Genomic DNA, 7485 nt, shown 5'->3' on the forward strand with positions numbered 1-7485 from the left:
TAAGGCCTAGTGAGGCAATGAAATAATGTATGAACTGAGCATAGTACCAGGCAAACAACTGTAAAATCATTATGCAGGTGCTTTTTCATAATAGTCACAATACACAAGTTGTTTTAGCATTGTTATGAAATGAAAATATCCCAGCATTGTTCTTTTGGATTCAAAACATAAGATGAATACCAATGTATCAATCATTCTTGCTTATCATTCATTTCATATGCCTTTGTTGGCTGAACTATTTGCTTTAAAGAAACCATGGATTGGGTGATTTTAAGATCTATTTTGGGTTACTTATTAAATCAATGCTATCAAAGTTGGCTTATTACAGTGTCAGCAATTTAAAGGCCAACTACATTTTTTCTATTTCCTTTTTTTGAGTGCTTCATCTTTTTAAGTTGTAGTTTTCTGAAAGAGACAGAATCTATGAAAAAAACAGCAGCTCATTAAATAAGCTATTCAATCAATACAGTAATACTAAACTACATCATCAAAGTGACAAGAGAATTGTCTATAAAATAATCTTGTAAAAGGTATGCAATCAGAGCATGAATGCAGAACACAATGTAAGTTGTTTTAAATGACCTGTTCCCAAAATGAATCTTCCAAATAAAAGTGGAAGAATATATATAAATGTTCTTACAAGAGTGATGAACAAATTGTGCATGACACATGTCATTCAGAACCTCAACTCCGTTTATTATGTACTGCACACTTATTTTGTGCCAGGCAGTGTGCAAGGTACTAGGACTATAAAGGTGAGTGAAACCTGCTCTGTGGCTTCAAGAGCTCTCAATCCAAGTTCCATTCAACGTGGAGTCTAGAGTTTAAAGAGAACAGGAGGAAGAATTTGTCAGTACAGCCTGGAAGATAAGGATAGAGTGGAGAATCATGTGGGCACAATGATGGAGTAAAAAGAAGACAAGGTGTGAAGAGTGGGCTCAGGAAACAGGAAATCACAGCGAAAGACACTAAAGCACATAAGAAACTTGGTGAGTGGGGAGCAGATTCTGGCTTCGCATGACTCAAGCAGGGAATCAGCACAGAGAAGGAGAACAGCAATGGTAGAGTAGAAGGCACTCAGATGATCTGCAATGACGTGCACTGGACTTAGCCAGCCCATGGAAGTCATCTGTAGCATTCCAACAAGATGGCGTCACTTACTGTCATAACACCTCATGGCAGAAAACAAAACACGTGTGTCCACCTTTCAAGGTTCAGTAGTCTATTGCTGCTAGACACTCCACCACATGCCTTGCTATATACTGAGCTCTTCCAGTAGAATCTATTTTATAACAATCCTTTCTTTATCATCCGTATGTAAAGAGAGCTAGAAATGAAAGTTGGGAAAGCAGTCATAGTATGACATTTGGTCTTTTCTCCATTTCACTATTTTCCTGATGGTAGAAGAGTGTATGGTAAAATAAAAATATTTCAACTCCTTGTCTCACTAACCCTTGAAAAAGCTGGAAATGCCAAGAGAACTGTCAGTCAGAATTTGAGGACCACTTTGAAATGTAGGTTTCTTGTCTGGAGTTGCTGAAAACTGGGTCATTATAAAGCTTATACAAAAGATGAAGAGTATCCGATGGCTACAAGAAGGGAAAACAGATAATTTCCTTACTCCTTGGTGCTAAATTGGAGATAAGCTAAGCAACAGGACAGTTGCCTACTCAGCCAGAAGCTGCCTACCTGAGAGAGCATGTGGTACATTCTCCTGAGGAGGGGTTGGAATGAGATGGAACCATGCTACGGCTCAAATGATATGTACTCTCAAATTCAGCAGGAGTTTAATCACCCCAAATCTTATGGTAATGGCATGGAGATGGAGGAAATCTAATCTGACCATGATGTCTAGAGGCAGAGTTTGGAAAGAGATCAGATTAGATTACATTACCAGCCAGCAGGGAGCCCGCCTGGTCACAGGGCCGCCTTCCCCGCCTGGCAGCCCCTCTGCTGCAGCTTCCGGATGAGTTCCAACAGGTTCATCTGCAGCGTCAGCTCCTGCGGGTTGGTGGTCACGTAAAAGCCAGCCACGCCAGCCTTCTCCAGTGTGCTCTGCTGGTCGGCCACCTTGCGGTCCAGCTCCAGCACGATCTTCCGGTCCATCGCCCGCTGTTCCTCGCGGATCCGGTGCTCCACCGCCTCCAGCTCCCGCTGCTGGGCCGCCTGCAGCACGGGCAAGTTGTGGGGCCGGCAGGCCTGCTGGGCTTCCTGGTGCTTCTGCCGCAGCGCCTGTTTGAGCACTCGGTGCTGGTTCTGCAGCCGCAGGCGCTGGTTGTACAGGCTCTTCTCGGTCAGGTGCTGGATCTCCAGGAGCCCCTGCACGATCTCGAACACGGTGCCGTCGAGGAGCACCAGGGCCAGGTCGCTGAGCGTCGTGTAGGACAGGCGCTGCTGGAAGGAGCTGGGCAGCTCCTTGACCAGGTTCTGCAGCGCCGACAGCAGCTGATAGTGCCGCTCCTGCTGCCGAGTCCCGTCTGCCGCCTCCTCCAGGGCGCCCGCATAGCGCTCCATGGCGCCCGCGCCCTCCAGGCAGCGTCTCCACGGTGCCCCTACAACAGTCCTCGGCGTGGCCCCCTTACATCCACCAGTCATTTGCAACAAAATGGAGGAATCTGGAACACATCATGCTGAGTGAAATAAGCCAGTCCCAAAGGGACAAATACCATATATTCTCCCTGATCGGTGACAACTGACTGAACACCAAAAAGGAAACCTGTTGAAGTGAAATGGCCACTATGGGAAACGGTGACTTGATCAGCATAACCCTGACTGTTAATGAACAACTTAATACATTATCCCTCTTAGTAGTTTTTTTGTCTGTTCTACTTAATATGACTGGTTTAATTCTGTAATTAATACACAGTTATTCTTAAGTGTTGAAAATTAACTGAAATGTGATCCCTGTTCAACATAAGAGTGGGAATAAGAGAGGGAAGAGATGTATAATTTGGGACATGCTCAAGCTGACTTGCCCCAAATGGTAGAGTTAGAAACATACCAGGGGATTCCAATTCAATCCCATCAAGGTGGCATGTACCAATGCCATCTCACTATTCCAAGTGATCAATTTCAGTTCACAATTGATCATAATGAAAGGACTAAGAGTCAAAGGGAGCACATAAACAAGTCTAGTACCTGCTAACACTAACCGATGGAGTAAATAAAGGGGAGAGTGATCCAACATGGGAAGTGAGATACTCAGCAGACTCATAGAATGGCAGATGTCCTAAATAGCACTCTGGCCTCAGAATCAGCCCTAAAGGCATTCAGATCTGGCTGAAAAGCCCATGAGAGTATTTCAGGCATGGAAAGCCAAGACACTCTGGCAAAAGATCTCTGTGAGTGAGATCCCAGTGGAAAGAACAGGTCATCAAAGAAGGAGGTACCTTTCTCTGAAGGGAGGAGAGAACCTCCACTTTGACTATGACCTTGTCTAAACAAGATAAGAGTCGGAGAACTCAGAAGGCTTCCATAGCCTTGGAAACTCATGACTGGAGCATAGGGAGATTACTGATGCCATAGACAGGAGTGTCAATTGGTAAAGTCAACAACAGGAGTCACTGTGCACTTACTCCTCATGTAGGATCTCTATCCTTAATGTGCTGTGCATTGAGATTTAATGCTATAACGAGTACTCAAACAATATATTTCACTTTGTGTTTCTATGGGGGTGCAAACTGTTGAAATCTTTACTTAATGCATACTAAACTGATCTTCTGTAAAAATAAAAAAAATAAAAAGAAATTATCAACTCCCAACTTGACTCTCACTGGGATTAAACATGACAATAGGTCTGATCTGATTTCATCATCATTTAAAAAAAATCATCTATTATTTTTCACTTTATGTTTCTGTGTGGGAGCAAACTGTTGAAATCCTTACTTAATGTATACTAAGCTGATCTTCTGTATATTAAGATAATCGAAAATGAATCTTGAAGTGAATGGAAGGGGAGAGGGAGTGGGAAAGGGGAGGGTTGTGGGTGGGAGGGACGGTATGGGGGGGAAGCCATTGTAATCCATAAGTCGTACTTTGGAAATTTATATTCATTAAATAAAAGTTAAAAAAAAAAAGAGATCAGATTAGATTACATTATTAGACTAGAGCCTCCATGGTGAATCCTGGTGGCCTTCAAGGAGAGTGAGAAAGACCATACAGATAGACACATGCGCAGTTCCTGTTTCTTGTCATATGATACCCTGCGCCAGCTTAGGATTCAGCCTTTGCCAGATGAGGCCCATAGACTCTGTACTTCTAGAACTGTAAGTCAAAATAAACTTATTTCCTTTACAAAGCTAGTCTGCCTCAGGAATTCCAATACAGTAATGAAAAGCTGACTAATAGAGATCTCCTTCCTCTGGGGTTCTGTTGTCTTAGAGGCAAATGAGAGCAGCACAGTTGACAGTGTACATACTAAGAACAATTAAGGGTGGTTGCATTTTGGCACAGTGGGTTAAGCCACTGCTTGGGGTCCTGGCATACCAAAACGTATTGCCAATTTCAAGTACCAACTACACAGCTTCCAATCTAGCATCCTGCTAATGCACCTGAGAAGGTAGTGGAAGATGGCCCAAGTACTTGGGCCCTTGCCACCCATGTGGCAGAATAGGATGGAGTTCCAGGCCTGGCTCAGACCTACTACTTGGTCATTTGGGGAGTGACCCAGCAGATGAAAGGTTCTCTCTCAAGGTCAGTGCTGTGGTATAGCAGGTAAAGCCGCCACCTGCAGTGTCGGCATCCCATATGGGTGCCGGTTCAAGACCTGGCTGCTCCACTTCCCTATTCCAATGTCTTGTAGAGTTTCTTCAGGCTTTTCTGGGAAGACGTATTTATTTATTTGAATGTCAGAGTTACAGAGACAGAGTCAGAAAGAGATCTTCCACCTTCTGGTTCACTTCCCAAGTGGTCTCAATGGCCACCTCCAATCCAGCTCTCTTCTGTGGACTGGGAAAGCAGCAGAAGATGGCCCAAGTCCTTGGACCCCTGCACCCATGTGGAAGACCTGGAAGAAGCTACTGGCTTCTGGCTTTGGATCAGCACAGCTCTGGCCATTGCAGCCAACTGGGGAATGAACTAGTGGATGAAAGACCTCTCTCCTCTCTCTTCTTTCTCTCTCTCTCTTTCTCTCTCTCTCTCTCTCTCTTTCTCTGTGTAACTCTGACTTTCAAATAAATAAATCAATCTTTAAAAAAAGAGAAAGGTTCAGGCTGGCGCCGTGGCTCAATAGGCTAATCCTCCACCTGCGGCGCTGGCACACCTGGTTCTAGTCCCAGTCGGGATGCTGGATTCTGTCCCAGTTGCTCCCCTTCCAGTCCAGCTCTCTGCTGTGGCCTGGGAGTGCAGTGGAGGATGGCCCAAGTGTTTGGGCCCTGCACCCACATGGGAGACCAGAAGCACCTGGCTCCTGGCTTCGGATCAGCGTGGTGCTATAAAACAAACAACCTAGTTAAGAAATTGGCAAAGGATATGAACAGACATTTTCAAGAGAGGAGCTTCAAATGGCCAATAGAAACATTGATGGAACAAAGACATAAGCCTCAGTCATTCTCCCTCATTGTCCCAGGAGATAAACTTTGGAATGCATTCCTGCCCTTGAAACTCAATTGGGTATCACACCCTATTGCCTTCATAACCCACCTTGCATTATTTTCCAGGTTCCCAAGGCCCCCACCCAGTTCCCGGAATTCCCCTCCCTGCTGCCCCCTACCCCACCCCCAGCCCTAGCCCTCCTTAAAAAGGCCCAGTCCCTGGGGGTCAGGGCCTCTGCCACATGCTCCATCGTGTACACGAAGGCAGTTGGTCACCCACCTCTGAGGATTTATTTTCTCTGAATAAATTCGGTCTGGCTATAAATTCATGCACTGCCTCTTCTCTAATCTGTGACTCTTATCCTAACATTTTGGTGCCCCATGTGAGGAGGCACCAATCTGCAACTCTTTTCCTAACACACGTGAAAAAGAAATAAAGCTCAGGATCTCTAGCAATCAGGGAAATTTAAATCAAAGCCACAATGAGGTTTCACTTCACCCCCATTAGAATGGCTCTCATACAGAAAACAACAAACAACAAATGCTAACCAAGGATGTGAAGAGAAGGGTACTCTAATCAATTGTTGGTGGGAATATAAACTGGTACAGATACTGTGGAAGAGATATCTCAGAAAGCTGCATATAGATCTGCCATATGACCCAACCATTCCACTCCTGGGAATTTATCCAAAGGAAATGAAATCAGTATATGAAAGTGTGATCTGTATCCCCATGTTCATTTCAGCTCAATTTACAGTAGCTAAGATATGGAATCAACCCAGATGTCTATCAACTGAAGATTGGATAAAGAAATAATGATATACATACACTATAGAATACTAAATAGCAGTAAAAAATAAAGTCCTGTCATTTGCAATAAAATGTATATAACAGGAAACCATTATACTTAGTGAAATAAGCCAGTCACAAAAAAACAAATACCATATGGTCTCTGTTCTGTGGTAACTAATAGAGTACCTAAAAGGTAATCTATAGGAGCAAAACTGACACCTTGTGATGAGATGAATTTGAACAGCCTTTGTCTTGACTGCCCAGGAACAATGTTTTTCTTGGTTGTTTTTGTTCTTTTTTTCTTTTTTCTTTTTTCCATACTATTCGGTGAACTTTCTCCTAGTGTAGGGTTAATCTTATGAGTATAAAATTAACTGAAAATTACCTGAAAAAAATAAGCATAGGAAAGGGAGAGGGAAGAGGAAGAAGAGTAGGAATATGGGTGGGAGGAAAGGGGGAGGGGAAGAATAACCATGTTCCCAAATTTGTATATATTAAGTGCATGAAGTCTGTATTCCTTAAGTAAAATTTTTAAAAAGCCAAAAATTTATTTTAAAGGCAGAGTAAAATGGAGGGAAGAGACAGAGATGTCTTCTATTAGTTCAGTTCCCAAATGCCTGCAAAAGCCTGGGCTGGACCAGGCCAAGGCCAAGAGCCAGGAACTCCATCTGGATCTCCCATATGGGTCATAATCTGCTGTCCTCTCAGGCACATTAGCAGGAAGTTGGATCAGAAGCAGAGTAATGGAGACTTGAACAAGCACTGTGCTATGGGGTATGGGAGTCCCAAGAGGCAGCTTAACCCATATGTGCCCCTAAACTTATCTTTTAATTCTACTTTTCTTTGGAGTTTCCTCATACAGATTGCCTAAACTGAAAATATGACAACAGGCCGGCGCCGCGGCTCACTAGGCTAATCCTCCGCCTTGCTGCGCCGGCACACAGGGTTCTAGTCCCGGTCAGGGCGCCGGATTCTGTCCCGGTTGCCCTTCTTCCAGGCCAGCTCTCTGCTCTCGCCAGGGAGTGCTGTGGAGGATGACCCAAGTGCTTGGGCCCTGCACCCCATGGGAGACCAGGAGAAGTACCTGGCTCCTGCCATCAGATCAGCGCAGTGCGCCGGCCGCAGCGCACCAGCCGCGGTGGCCATTGGAGGGTGAACCAAC

At 44.6% G+C, this 7485-nt stretch overlaps 1 pseudogene; it reads right to left on the bottom strand.

Annotated features, from left to right (window-relative positions):
* Window positions 1-1876: 1876 nt before the first annotated feature.
* LOC100346471 (protein DGCR6 pseudogene) lies at window positions 1877-2582 on the bottom strand (annotated as a pseudogene).
* Window positions 2583-7485: the final 4903 nt, after the last annotated feature.

The sequence above is a fragment of the Oryctolagus cuniculus genome, chromosome 7 (assembly GCF_964237555.1).
Source record: "Oryctolagus cuniculus chromosome 7, mOryCun1.1, whole genome shotgun sequence".
In the NCBI taxonomy this organism is placed as follows: Eukaryota; Metazoa; Chordata; class Mammalia; order Lagomorpha; family Leporidae; genus Oryctolagus; species Oryctolagus cuniculus.